The sequence below is a fragment of the Diospyros lotus genome, chromosome 6 (genome assembly GCF_014633365.1).
Source record: "Diospyros lotus cultivar Yz01 chromosome 6, ASM1463336v1, whole genome shotgun sequence".
In the NCBI taxonomy this organism is placed as follows: Eukaryota; Viridiplantae; Streptophyta; class Magnoliopsida; order Ericales; family Ebenaceae; genus Diospyros; species Diospyros lotus.
Window position 1 is genome coordinate 34029627 of NC_068343.1, and position 15681 is coordinate 34045307.

Consider the following 15681-nt stretch of genomic DNA (forward strand, 5'->3'; position numbering starts at 1 on the left):
ATTATTTTTAGTCTCCATTAATTGCTTGAAAAGTTATGGATTTAAATTAAATGGAAAATTGAGAAATTAGTCAATCTTGAAATTAGTCATTATTTAATTATTTGGAAAATAGGAGAATTATGGGAAATTGGGGTTGATCCAAGGGAGGAGATTTAGTCTCCAAAGAAAGATCAATGGATGAGATTCAAGGAGACAAAGTCTCTTGGATTTGTGTTTTCTTTGAGTCTAGAGAAGTGTTCTCCTAAAATCAATGGCTAGGATTAAATTTGGGAGAAGCACAAGGATTGTGCTAGTGTTTAAATGTGGAGATTTAGTCTCTTGAACTAAGAAGAAATCTATGGCTATGATGCAATCTTGAGATTTGGCATGGATTGAGAAGAAAAGTTCTATAAATAGGGAGTGGGGAAATTGGTTCAAAGTTTTCCCCACATGTGAAGTGAAAGAAGCAAGAAGGAAATCAAGACTAAGAGAAGGAAGAGAAAGGCTAGCAAGGTAAACCTAGTTCCCTCTCTTGAAATAGTTTGAATGCTTATGTATAAGAGCTAAAAATTCCTTATTATTTTCTTTAAGGGTGATTAAAGTCTAAGAGAGATTCTTGGCTTGTGGAAGTGTTGAAGCTTCAAAGAAAACAAGGTAAGGGATAGCCCCAAGTGGTGGGGTTTTGCTTGCATTACATGGTTTGTATGAGTTGCATGTGATGGTTCTTTGCATGTTTTGTGCCCTAGTGGACCTATGGCCATAAGGAGGACTTGTGATGGGAGTGAGGGGTTGGTTGGTGCCTTAACCTAAGTGGTTATGAGGGCATGGAGAACTACCCTTAATATGCATTGCATTTGCATTACATGTTATGTTTCTCATACTTCATTTACATTTGCATAGCACCCTTACTGAGCATTGGCTCATAAGGTCCTTTGACCTCTATGTAGGTGGAGAATCATCTAAGGGAAATGGAGTTTTACAAGGTTGAAGGTAATGAAGAAATGGGAAATGCATGTGAAGTGTATGTATTTTGTGGGTTTAGTGAGAAATGTGGTATTTATTTTGTTAAATATGTCATTAATGCTTAATATGGTTGTAAAGTGGCAAACTTGAATGTTTTGGAAGCCATTTGATGTGAAAAAGCATTCTGGAAAATTTGAGTTTAAAAAGAAAAAAAAATATTTTTTTTAAAATAAAAAAAGGTAGGTGGCAGTGTGCTGGTGCCAGGGTGCGGGCTGGGCGCGCCTGGGCACGGCCGGGTGCGGCCGCGCATGGCATGCGCGCGCACACGCAGCTGGCGGCCAACGCGGGCGGCCATGCGCGCGCGCGGCCTGTGCTGGGGGGCGCGGCTGGCTGTCGCACGCCCCCCTGCTGCTGCTGTGGGATTTTTTTTATTTTAATTTTATTTTATTTCTGTTTATTTAAATATATTATGTTATTTTGGAAATTTTGAAATAAATTATATTTAAATAAATAAATAAAGGAGTATTTTAGCCTCCAAATTAATTTTTAAATTAATATGAATTTGAGGCAATTGTGGAAAAATTTCTATATTTTGGGAAATTAAAATAGTGGAGTATTTTTCTTAAATTTTGAAATTGGATGAGGATGCCTTAAGGTTTGTATTTCGAAAGAATTAATTTCCTAATGGTTGGAAAATTATGGTATTTTGAAATAATTAAAGGGAAAATCAATGGAGATTTAATGAGGAAAATTTATTTAAATTTTTCCAAAGAAATATTAATCCAAATATTTTCCAAAGGAATTGGAAGTGAGATAAATGGGTTAATGGTTGGGGCAAAGAAAAAGAAAAAAATTACTCTCTTACAATTAAGGCATTATGCCATAATTTATGTGAAGCATGGAGTTAGTTTATTTCTTTCGATCCTGAGAGGTCACCCTTAGCTCTTCATTAAAGAGTTTGAGAAGGGGTGATGATTGTGAGGTTTCGGGTTTTAATGGGTCGTTTTGATAATTCCTGGACCCTCGAGTGGAGCGAAGAGAGGGCAAAGCCTAGTTCCCACCTAGGTCGTTTCCCGTTGAAACGTAACCATCTCTTCATCTTTGCCCTAGTGTGTGAATAGTAAGTTAGCTATTCGTGAGTAACACCCGTAGGTGGGAGCGGGGCATTACAATGTTTATTATACTTAGGTTGTGATCCTTAGTTTTTGATTCATAGAACTTAAATTGCATATTTGATATCTAGTATCAAACTCTTAAGGTTCTCAATGTTTTGAATTTAATGAAATAACATTTGAAGAACTTAACATTTAGATGTTTGTTTCTTAGAAAGCAAAATCATTCAAGTGTTTGATAAATTTAGAAATTGTCAAGCTATTAAGATTCTATCTCATCAAGCTATCAATCGAGTGATAATTATTGAGCTATAAATCAATTCACTCGAATAAGAGCTTAAATGTATTAGAGTATTATGTGCAGTATCCTATATCGATAATAGAATGCTTCAAAGTTTAAAGAATAGACTTCATATATGCTCTGTCGCAGTCAAATGGCAAATGAGTTACTTGACTTATGTGTATTTCAAGTGAGTTTATTTGAGAAGGTAAATATAGATGAATAACTTATTTGGATAGTTGTGTTTCATTGAAATATGTTGTGTTTTATGTTAAGTAGAATGATCTTGCTTTGATCAAGAAATGAATGATTTCAATTGAGTAACAAGCGTTGTACTCAACTTATTATTCTTTGACAATTCATAAAATTCCATGTTATTAAAGTATCTCTTTTGTTTGCCGTAATAGAGCTTCCTAAGTATTCAAATGAATGTGATTGGAAATATAGTTTTAACCATATTTCACAACAACACTTGAGTAATCATATGTTAGTATTTGAATAGATAAGTGCTTGAGGCTAAACTTGTGTATCTTGATAGATATTGAAGGGGTCAATTGAGTATATGCATGTTGTTGTCAATCATCCTTCTGTCATTTTTCATTCAAATGATTATCATTGTATTTGAGTTGATCATTTAACACTCGAACAAACTATCTGTTCAAACAAATGAGAGGAGTGAGTTGAATCATCAAGCCTCTTTGCTAGTATGATCAATTGATTGACAATTTCTTTCAAAAAATAGAAAAATAATTTATAGAATTCGACAAAAGCTCCTATTGTTGCCTGCATACAATAACAAATTTAGTTGACTAGAAACATAGTCGTCAAACTATCTAAATCTGCAAAAATAAGAAAAATTAGATAAAAAAAAGGTTGAATATGATGAAAGAAATTGTATTGAAATTAGTATCAGAGATGTTATACCTTTTTAGGAATGAGTGTCTAATTATTTATAGAAAAATATAGAGTGATCTAAAGTAAAAGAGTTTTAAAAACAAAATAAACAAGATGACAAAGAGTCTTAATTAGCATGTTGAAATGTTACTTTGATGAGCTCAATTTCTCTTCATGCTAATACCAATTTTAATTGGTCTTAGTTGTCTCAAGGTAGTCTATAAATTTATCATATCTCATTATATTAGGTCCAAATGTTGACAAGAAACTAAACATTTTGATTGAGTGATTGCATCCATGCGATAAATATAACTACTGAATTAGCATCTTATCATGTACAAAACACATAATAGATAACTTTATTCATACTCAGATATGGTAGTATGAAATCTGACTTGAACATACAACTCAAGTCCACCCAACCTCTCCCTACTGTTTTCCCCTTTCAAAGAGGTACAAAGCCAGTTAACATATGGATAGATCACATACATATATATTAGATGCAAGCATACAACTAAATATATAATCGGCAAAACTGCTCCTGTTGTAGTGATGGTTATCATAATAACCAAGACTAGGTTCTAGGGGAATACTTCATAGAGAGAATGTAATCGACGAGGGGTTTGAGCTCAGCCTCACTGATCTTTCCATCTCCATCCCTATCTACATGACGAAAGACATGCTAGTCTCTATATGTTGGGCACATCGCGCCGAGTTCTTTGAAGACCTAACTGATCTCGTCCCAGTCCAGCAGGTTGTCATTGTTCTTGTCATTTCTCTTCAAAATAGCCCTCACATCGGTTTCAGTGAAGGGTCGAAAGGTGTTAACGGGGGGCTTGCACACCACGAGAGGCATACTCTACCTATGAAAAATGGATCAAGATAAAGATTAATATGTCCACTGTATGCGGGAAAGGTGAAGGAGAAGTACTATAACCTTGGACTTGGAGGCAATACCAACTTCAATTTATATACAATTCTTGGCTCATTTTGGTCAAATTATTCCAAGCTATCTTGATCTTTGAAAGCTACCCATGATTTCATCTTGATGATAATGCAGAGCCAACCACTCTCTTCTATCTTGGACTAAGTGCCTGCAAAACGAAATTGGGGACTCGCTCCCTCGTGATCACTCCAAGGCTCAAGTCAGTTCACCGGGTTATTAATGCTTAATGTATGTAATTGAGGACTCAAAGGAAGAGAGGAATCCCTTTAATCGTCTTGGTTGCCCCTTTTATCCTCTTGTTAAGAGAAGAATTCCCTTTTCAAACCTCCGGGATCTGGATCCCGTCCTTTACGGAGCCATGATCTTGATGGTATGGATACGGTAATCATTTTTCGAGGGGTTCAGGATAATCCCCACCTCCATGATCTTTAGAACGATGATTGAGGCCGAGGAATCCGTGGAATCTTCGTTGAGCAAAAGGCTAGTCAGTTTGTTGAGGCGTATCTGCCACGTGTCCCTCCCGGACTTAGGTTGAATGGCAACCTTGGATTGGCTCCCTGGCGGACACATGTCTTTGCTATTAGTAGCTGTATTCCCGGGGTATTGGAGTAATTATGAAGCCGAGGGCATTTTCCCTCATCACATCACGTCTTTTATGTTTTCAGAATCCTTATCTGGTAGCAAAAGATTGACTAAGAAGTTCCAGTTTAATCAAAAACAAATTCATTTTCTAACAAACTTTGATAACTATTATTGCATCATTAATTGGTCTTTCTCTTCTCTATACTTCTCTCCCTGGATGTTAATATATTTATGACTCTGATAATTCATATATTACATATATTAATTGAAAAAGGGAAAAAAAAGGAAAAGTATGGCCAAGAATATTTTAGCCCCACTATAACTTTAGTTAGATTCCAATCATAATTCATGTATATTACATATATTTGTTATTTGGTTAGAAACTATGGCCAACATTTTGCCAACTTGTTGGATGCCTTTTCTTTTAGTTGATATCATTTTTCCATTTGAAATGATTCTTTACTTCAAAGCTCATATCTTCTCATTATGCAACTTTTAGAGTAATGATTTTTAAAAATCAAATAAAATAGAATAAAATGCAATTGCATATATAGATATAATAAAAAGTAAATTACACTAATTACACCTAACTAAAGTAAGGCAGAATTTGTAACATTCTAGAATTTTGGGATATTACAAAATTCCGTGAGTGAAGCCCTGCCATGAGTAGGATCTTTTGATTTGAACACATACATGCCTTATCCATTTTTTGTTTTCATTGCATTGTATGTGTGTGTTCATACTTTTTCATTTCTTCATTTTTGTTTGGATATTCGTGGATCGTGATACTGTCAAAGATTTGGTTGTGTTGTTTTCACATATTCTTAACAATATTATATATATCCTTCTATGTTGCCATGGCCCATTCTCCACTTAATTTCTTTTCCAATTATGTAGTTGCAGTTTCCAAATCATCTTAAATTGCGCCAATAAATTTTCTTTGCCTTTCCTACGAAAAGATGTTCAATATATAAAAATCTATACAAGCACATATTTTAATTAAGTAGGCGTAATAGCACAAGAAAAATTAGATAAAAATATGTGTAACAATACAGACAAAAATTACTTATTTATTTATTTTTATTTTTTAAAACATAATCTATTAAACTTTGCCACTAATATTTTATACATGAAAGATCATCATAAATAAACACCTTGAGACATAAAACATGTTAAATAGAACAAATGTTAAGAGAATAAAAATATAAAATTATGAGTTTATCACCGGGTTTCCTAAGTGACATATTCTCGGTATATTCCTATTATATTTTTGACATATTTTGTAGAATTTTAAAATAATTTTAGTATATTTGATTTAAGGAATGTCTCAAAAGAGTCCGTTGACTACAAGGGAGGCCCTCGAGAATAAAGAATCTTTGTGACCAAGTGGTCACATATGATCGAGAGGCCACTTAGTCATGATCGAGCGGTAGTGAAAGATTAATTGGCATTATATAATGCAAGGTGAATTTGGAAGATTCAATTGACAGCAAGTGAAGTTGGTGGATTAAATTGAATTGTATAATACAAGTGCACTTGGTGAATTAATTAAGGGAAATGGAGTTGGCAAGTGCACTTGGTGACTTATATAGTGGAGTCGGTAGATTAAAGTGAATTGCTTGTATGATGATATCAAGGCTTGCATTGCACATGGATTATTAAATCAATTGTTGTTGACCGAGCGGCCACTCGGTTATGACCGAGTGGTGGCCTCTCGGTCAAATTAATGGACCCGGATGCTTCCGGCTTGCTTGCTGTTCCGCCGCCAATTCAATCTCCAATTCCTTGCCACCTCTAATTGTATATTAATTCTCATGCATGCTTGCTTGCTTCAATTGTGGCCTTCATGTGCATGGTTCCACCCATGGCCGTACTATTAATTTAATCTCCCACACTTTGTGAACTCATTCCAGGCATGAATTTATTAATTTTTCTTGTATTATTGATTTTGGCTTATTTATACATATATTTAACCCAAATACTTATTTATAAATTTGACTCGCATTCATCACTTGGTTTAGGAAAAACATTGAGGAAATGCATAAAAAGAGAATGAAGAAAAAGGTGGTTGTTAGGAGAGGGTGATTTATAGTGGCTCACGGGTTCAACAATCGCTCAGTGGAAGGAATAACAGAAAGGGCGAGACAGAAAGACGGGCGAGACAAAGAGATGACACTGAAAGATATAAATATTTAATATAAAAGAAATCACTCCTATCAACCTCTCAGGAGAGGTTGATAGGAGTGATGTCTATATATATATATACATAGAGAGAGAGAGAGAGAGAGAGAGAGAGAGGGGGGGGGGAAGGAGTCTATTTCATTGCTTTTATTGCACGAGTACAAGAGAACTTAGAAAAGATATTTGATTTGATCTAATACAGATTTGAGGTAGGGGAGACTTTTCATTTAATCTAATTTTATCTCTTTATGCCCTCACTGTTGATTTGGGTTATGATTAATTTGGCAATGAATTAATTTTCTTAAATTAAGGCAATGTTATGATTAAAACTACAATATGCAATTTTTATGGTTTTATGTGATTAAATGATTTGGCTTATAATGGTTGTGTGGTATTAATTATAATGCTTGTGAATATTTGGTTGGGGAATGCATCATATGTACTATACACCATAAAATAAAATTGACTAGAGATAAAATTTAAATTTTTTATGTAGTTTTATCATAAGTCAGGAATTTCACAAATCATAATACATTTTCATTTAATTAAACTTTCATAAAAACATATGGAGTAATTAAATGAAAATAGATTCGTTATAACCAAAAGATAAGATAATGAATACATTAAGAGATTTTGTCGTGACATACTCAATTCACTAATTCATTCACATAAAATCCATAAGTTGCACTATATAGCTAGGTTCATATACGTGTCTTAGTTACCAAAATCCATTGATTTCTCTTGTTTGACTCGTCGTTTGAATCAATTTTTTTTTGTTATTTTAATTAATTAATTTAATCAAATTCTCAAGATTTAATAGATTTAACTTAAGATAAGTAATTCTATAATTACAATAGTTAAATAAGTTAGTTCTTGAGAGATCGATGCTTTGACCCATGCCCATTATATTACTTGGTACTAACTAATATATTTGTTAGGTTTTGAGAGATTAAGTTTTTAGCACCATTGTCGATGACTAATTCTTTGTTTAATATTGGAACTATATTACCTATTTTAAGATTAAACTATTTCTTTAAGTACTTTTAATTTTTGTTTTGCAAGGTAATTGTGAAATAGTGCATTAACCACACTAGACCCAATGAAATTGCACCCTTTGACTGGGAGATTGATCATACCTTAAGATAAGCACTAAGAGAGCAAAGACAACCAATATTCTTCATCGAATTGATATATTGAATATGGCCGATGAGATGGTTGAAAATACATGTTGTGATAATTGTGACCTAAAATTTAAATTTGATTGTAATTGAGATACATTTACAATTGAAGATTATCTTCATGACTCGTTAAGATTTATCTTTTTCGTGACTCGTGTTCTGATCAAAATATAGATTTGTTTAAATCCTTTTTTTTTTTTTTTGTATACATCTATAAATGAGTGGTAGATTTATAAATATGTGTCAAATGCCATGAAATTATTGTAATAGTATCATCATAGTGATATTTTGTCATTCCCGTGATTTTTCTCAATTTGGGTTTTTCACGTAAATCTTTTGTGTTCATTTATGTATTTGATGGTTTGATTATGGTTTGTTTTCAATCCAAAATTCTTATAAATTAGTATCAGAGTCGTTTGATCAAACCATTAGCTTTTGGAAAATCTAAGCCATTAGATCTGTAACTCTTCATCATCTTCTCTTTAGCAAGGGTTTTATTTCCTATCGCGTGCCACCGCTACCATCAGTCACCAATTTGTCTATCGCTGTCGATCGTTAATAGCTAATTGTTAAAGATTACTGATCATCAGCCCCTTATCAGTTGCCATGACTGCATCAATTGTCGTTGTTGAGAAATCTGTGAACTAAACACACACAACCAGATTTGGCAGTACTAAGATCCAAAACGAATAATCGAACAAAATCGAAAATGAATGCAACACCACGCACGTGCACAACAGAAAATAAAGAACGCAACATATACGTGTTCGGATTTGAAAGAATCCTACTCACGGTAGAGGCTCCGTCTCTAGTCAATCCACTAGAAAAATATACACACTAGATTTACAGAATCGATTACACCGAGAGACATAAGAACCTCTCTCAAGCTCCTATGGAAAAACTAGAATAATACATCAAGATCAAAAGGCGTAAACTCTACAAACGCAAAAATTAGAATACATTGCTCCATAAAACCTAAGCAATCCCAGCACTCATAAACTCACCATTCTCTCTCCCAAACAAATCAGTAAACATGTGATACACACATAGGGAATAAGAATGGATTTTACCTTGCATTTCTTACCTTTGCGATCTTCAAGTTCTTCTTCCGATATTGCTTCTTGGATCTATTCTCTCTCGATTCTCAAATCTATTTGTGCAAAACAGTGTGAACAAAATGGGTTTGCAAGAAGTGACAGTTCTATTGCCCAAAGAGAGCTTATATACTTAGGGCAAAGGACACGGCTAGAATTAACCAAGAAGTGAACAAGGCACGGGCTAGGCTTATTGGGCTGCATAAACCTGCGGCCCTAACCCAAATTATTTGACCCAATACATTTTGAGTCACAACCCAACAAATTCCACCTTAACTCAAGAATGAATTAAATAGTGGACTTGACCAGAGACCCCTACAACTCTCCCAACTACAATGGAAGCACATTGAGCAACGACAAAACTTGCTCAAACTTTTGACTCGAGACAGACTCGAGTAACACATGCCTTACCATGGGCAACAGAAACCTCTATCTAGACTTCTATAAATAAGGCATCAGGACTATCACTCAGACTTTCATTAGACTCAAAAATTTCCTAAGGTTTCACCTTAAGGTTGACAAATTTTCACCTCAAACTCTACATTATCAGTTTGTTCATGTACGTCTAATTGTATAAGACTAAGCACACCAACATCTAGACCTACATCAGTTTTTTAAACTTAATTTTTTTCCTGTTCAATATTCAAAGACTTTCCACTTCTTAAACTTCTCAAAAAGTTCACTTTTACACCTAAGAAATAATTCCCAACATCTTTACAGAATATTTATCAATAAAGGACATAAAATTATCAAGCCCTAGACAGAAAACAGGGACTTGGGGAAACCCCCACAACAAGAGAAAGCAACATGCCAACAATGGGATTTACCCATACCACAGGCATCCATGGGATCCACCCATAACACAAGGTATCTATTGGGATTTACACAACCCACAGGATTCACAAAAACACTAGGTTATCAACCTATCCGAATCCAATCATACATAACATGCTTAACTCTAACAACCCTCTAATGACCATTGTGCCCTAGCCTTTTCATGTCTAGAGTCCAAAGATAAACTGTCCGTCCCCACTCTCACATCCCTCTAAGAGATTTGCATTTTCTTCCTTATTTTCTTTCTGCCTCGAATGACAGTTTCTCCTAAGATGACCTTCTTTCTTACAAAACCAACAGGTCACCGATTTTGAATTCTCTTTACCCTTTGACTTTGACTCACCCTTACCTCTAGAAAAAGATTTCTTATTTGACTTATCCTTAACATATAAACCTTCAGCAAAACTAGATTTTTGTCCACTCTTAGTTTCAAGGTCTCTTGATCTTAAGGCTAATAAGACATCTTCTAGAGTTAGAGAAGTTCTATCATATTCTATTGCAATTCTTAAATCTCTATAGGATTCTGGCAAAGAATTCAACAGAATAATTGCTTGATTTTCATCTGATATTACTTCATCTATGTTAGCCAGACCTATGGTAATTACATTGAAGTCATCTAAATTTTCTTCTAAAGTCTTTGAGGAATCCATTTTAAAACCAAATAGTTTTCTTTTCAAATAAATTTTGTTAATCAAAGATTTTACAATGTAAAGAGACTCAAGTTTTGACCATACCTTTACAGCAGTGTTCATACCAGTGTTCATACTATTTACCTATCGTAATACCTTGTCAGCTAGGTTTAGGATGATAAGGCTATAAGCCAATTCATCCATTTCCTAGCTTTCCATGGAGGGAGTAGCATCTTTCTTACCCTTTTCATCCTTTGGCACAACCAGTGCCTTTGAGCACCGATTTTGTACCAAAATGGCCTTCATTTTCTGTTGCCACAGCCCAAAGTCACTATGACCATCGAACTTTTCAAGTTCCATCTTGATAGGTGCCATCTTTGGTTCTGTTCTTGCAAGGAAAACAAAAGACCAACAGCAACACAAAATGGAACAAGAATAACACAGGATGAACAATGTACACAGAACACAGACAATAAGGAGAAAATCACAGCCACAAGAACAATATAGGGATCAGATTGCAAAGCTTTAAGAACACTAAGAATACAATCAACCTAACTAATTTCTTAGAAACAATCAAGTGATATACACTTGCAACAGGAAGTAAACAGAAATGACAATAAACTGAAACAATAGCATCAAAAAATGATTGAAAGAAGCAATCTAATCCAGAAACTACAGAACTGTCTCTCTCAAATCCTATCTTGATTTTTAATTGGAACTGTCTCTCTCAAATGGATAATGATTACTTTAGTGTTATTTGAATGACATATTTAATTTTATGAGTTTTATTTCAATTTGATATGGATAATGATATATAGGTTTGGTGGTTTATATCAAAACATGATTTTTTGTCATTGATGACTAGCAATTGTTTTCATACTATTAACAAAAATTAAAAAATTAAAAAAATTATTTTTTTAACGATAGGAATCATACCATCGCTAATTGTTCACATTATTAACGAGAGAAAATATTGTTGTTATTGGTTTGTGTTTTGATAACTAAAAAGTTATTTTTAACTACAGGAATCATACCGTCGCTAATTGTTTAGACTATTAACGATGGAAAATATTGTCGTTATTGGGTTATAATTTGGTAGTTAATAATTATTTTTAACAACGGGAATCATACGGTCGCTAATACAATTAACGATGGGTTTATCATTCCCGTCGTTAAAGACTTTTATCCTCGGAGGCAATAACGACGATCGACGACAGGAAAATTTCCGTTGTTAAAACTTTTTAACGACCGGAAATCAACTTTTAACAATTGATTTTCTCATCGTTAAAACCCATTTTTCTTGTAGTAATTATTAATGTGCTCCCTTAAGAGCAAAAAAGCCCTCTTCTACATTGGATTTTAAAGTGTTCTCCTCCAATATATAGCAATTTCTTTGAAGATTCATGTGCAATAGAATCACTCCAACGAACCTCTCTTTTCACTAGTGTAATCCAAAATAAAAAGTGTATATATATATATATGCATATATCAATTAAAATTGAATGTAAGGAAGAAGAAGATGGCTTGAAGTTCAACAAAATGTAGGCAGGAAATTTTCCTTCTTTTCCTTTTCTTCCTTAAGTTCTAAGGTTGAGATTAGAAAACTTATGAGACGAGGCAGTAGAACAAAGTTGTAACGACTCAGTATTTTAGAAAAATGAATGAATTCCTATAATTTTTATGATTTATTGAGAATTTGTGTCTTTAAAAAATTTAATAGAAGATATTAAATTTATTATATTTTTTAAATTGAAAAGTGATTGAGAGTTTGCGGAATTATGAGGGTCTAAATTATCTTTAAAAGTGTGTTTGATTACACACATTTACTATAAAAAATGTATATTTTTTCTATGAAAACAATCAAACACTCTTAATTTTTTTATGAAAAAATATGTATGATACAAGCATTTAAATGTTCTTTCCATGAAATTCATTTTTTAAGGGGGTGAGGTGGTTTTTATTTTCTAGGCAATATTACCTAGAATTAAATTCTAAGTAATACAATCAAACACACCCTAAATGTTCAATGTGGATAAAATATTATAATAGCTATTATGTTTTAATTTAAATGTATGTTCTAAGTATATATTTTCGCTGTTGTAAGTAATTGGGAAAAATTTGGAGCCTTACAAAGTTGTTAGCTTGGCTTCTTTTTTTCTTTCCTTCTACACTTTATCTCATTTTTTAAGTTCATTCTCACCCTAATTTTCTTGGGTCAACTAAGTAATCTTTTAAGGTTTTTAGTTTTCTCTATCAATTTCATTGAAAACAATGAAACATGGTTTATTGGCTTGCTCTTTACTATTTAGTTTAGTAAACTAGGTCAATAATTAGTAAAGAAAATCAATATTAACTAATAAAAATAAATATTCATATTCAACATTTGGCTAGTTAGCAAGACAAACTGAAGGTCTAATCATAAAAATAATCTAATTTTTTTCATGAATTTAGAATTTTATCCAATCTTTTTAATTTTGACAATTAGGTCCAAATTAGATCAATTAAGCATAATTTTATTCAATATGTAAAATTAATTTAGAGAGAGTGTTCATACTGATTTAGATTAGAACCTCAGTATTATTTTTAAATAAATAAAAAATTTTGTAATCATTTCTACTCTGAAAAACAAAATCTTTAATTTGTTAAAATTTATGGTTTAATTTGTTTATTGCTTTGGGGAATATGTGCTTTCTTTTTTCCTTTATCTGAAACTCATAGAATAAACTTTACTTTTGAGTACCTTATACTATTGTTATTTGAAAACCAAAATAAAGCCCCAAAACACAAAAAAAAAAAAAAAAGACAAAGAATTTATAGAATTCGACAAAAGCTTCAAATATGGTTCTCTCAAGGGTAAAGGCCTCACGATGAGCACACTCAAGTAGGACTATGCAAGTAATAGTTTTAAAACCAAAATAAGCAAGATGATGAGACTCTTAATTAGCATATTGAAATGTTACTTTGATGAGCTCAATTTCTCTTCACACTAATACCAATTTTAATTGATGAGCTCACAATGATCACAAGTAGGTCCAAATGTTGATAAGAAACTAAGAAACATTTTGATTTGAGTGATTGCATCCATGCGATAGATACAACTACTAAATCAACATCACGGGACACATAATAGATTACTTTATTCATACTCACATGTGGTCGTATGAAATCTTACTTGAACATACAACTCCACCCAACTCCACCTCTTCTCGTTGCTAGCTGTTTTCCACTTTCAAAGAGGTACATAGCCAGTTAACATATGGACAGATCACATACATATATATATTAGATGCAACCGTACGGCTAAATATATAATTGGTGAAACAGATCCTGTTGTAGTGATAGTTATCATAATAACCAAGACTAGGTTCTAGGGGAATACTTCTTAGAGAGAATGTAATCGATGAGGGGTTTGAGCTCAGCCTCACTAATCTTTCCATCTCCATCCCTATCCGCATAACGGATGCCGCGCCAGGTTCTATAAGGTGGGCACATCGCGCCAAGTTCTTTGAAGACCTGACTGATCTCGTCCCAATCCAGCAGGTTGTCATTGTTCTTGTCATTTCTCTTCAAAATGGCCCTCACATCAGCTTCAGTGAAGCGTCGAGTCACATCAGCTTTAGGGCCTTGTCCACATTAATGTGAGGCATACTCTAGCTATGAAAAATGGATCAAGATAAATATTAATACATCCACTGTATGCGGGAAAGGTGAAGGAGAAGTACTATAACCTTGGACATGGAGGCAATACCAACTTCAATTTATATGCAATTCTTGGCTCATTTTGGTCAAATTATTCCAAGCTATCTTGATCTTTGAAAGCTACCCAAGATTTCATCTCATCTTTTATGTTTTCAAAATCCTTATCTCATAACAAAATATTGACTAATCAGAAAAAAAAAAAATTCATTTTCTAACAAACGTTGATAATTACTATTGCATCATTTGGTCTTTCTCTTCTCTATACTTCTTTCCCTGGATGTTAGTATACTTTTTAATATTATTTTTATTATTATTATTATCTTTGCTAAGAGATTGGAGTATATTTATGAGGTGTGATAATTCATATATTACATATATTAACTGAAAATGGGAAAAAAAAAAAGGAAAATAAACTATGGCCAAGAACATTTTGGCCCCACTATTACTTTGGTTAGATTCTGATCATAATTCCTATATTACATATATTTATTATTTTGTTAGAAACTATGGCCAAGATTTTTCCAACTTGTTGGATTCCTTTTCTTTTAGTCGATATCATTCTTCCATTTGAAAGGATTATTTACTTCAAAGCTCATATCCTCCCATTATATATGCAACTTTTGGAGTAATGATTTATAAAAATAAAATAAAATAGAATAAAATGCAGTTGCATATATAGATATAATAAAAAGTAAATTACACTAACTACACCTAACTAAAGTAAGGCTGGCTTACAAAAATCACCCTTCAATTTTCAAATATTCATTGTAACACCCCTATTATTGGTAGAAACTTAAAGATTTAAATAGACAGTTTTAACTTTACTTTTCTCTCTCATCTCCCTTTCTATCTAATTAACAAATAATTAAGAAAACACTTGTCAACTAAAGGCCATCTTGGATTCAACATCCTAGCTAAAGCCAAATCTAGGTTGGAGAGAAATATAAAAAGTGAGACAAAGATAGATTGAAGTAGGGAGAGAGTGGCTTCATTATGAACCCATCCAACATTGGATGTTAGGTTCAACTAACCCTAGATTTAGCAAGGTGTGTTCCAACCCTACTATGGCTAATCTCAAATCCAAGACAATATTTGTTATAGATCGAGCATGTAAAGAAGGTTTGTTTAAGCTCTACTAGGAAAGTTTCATTATTCAAAAGCAAGATTATGCTTGCAATTCTTCACTCCAAACCTTCATCCATTTCTTCTTTTATCTATAAATAAACCTTCATTCATTTCACTCTTAAAATGAACAAGGCAACAAAAAAATAAGAAGAATTTCACTCCAATAATAATCAAGTGGAACTTTA

The 15681-nt window shown here is 33.1% G+C and overlaps 1 long non-coding RNA gene across 2 annotated transcripts; it reads left to right on the top strand.

Annotated features, from left to right (window-relative positions):
• The first annotated feature begins 251 nt into the window (after positions 1-251).
• On the top strand, positions 252-7057 carry LOC127803396 (uncharacterized). Of its 2 annotated transcripts, none has more exons than XR_008023519.1 (3): positions 252-492; positions 571-633; positions 927-5217. It is a non-coding gene; the product is annotated as an uncharacterized LOC127803396 (long non-coding RNA). The 2 variants fall into 2 exon arrangements; XR_008023518.1 differs by lacking the exon at positions 927-5217 and adding an exon at positions 6778-7057 and having other exon boundaries at positions 274-492.
• Positions 7058-15681: the final 8624 nt, after the last annotated feature.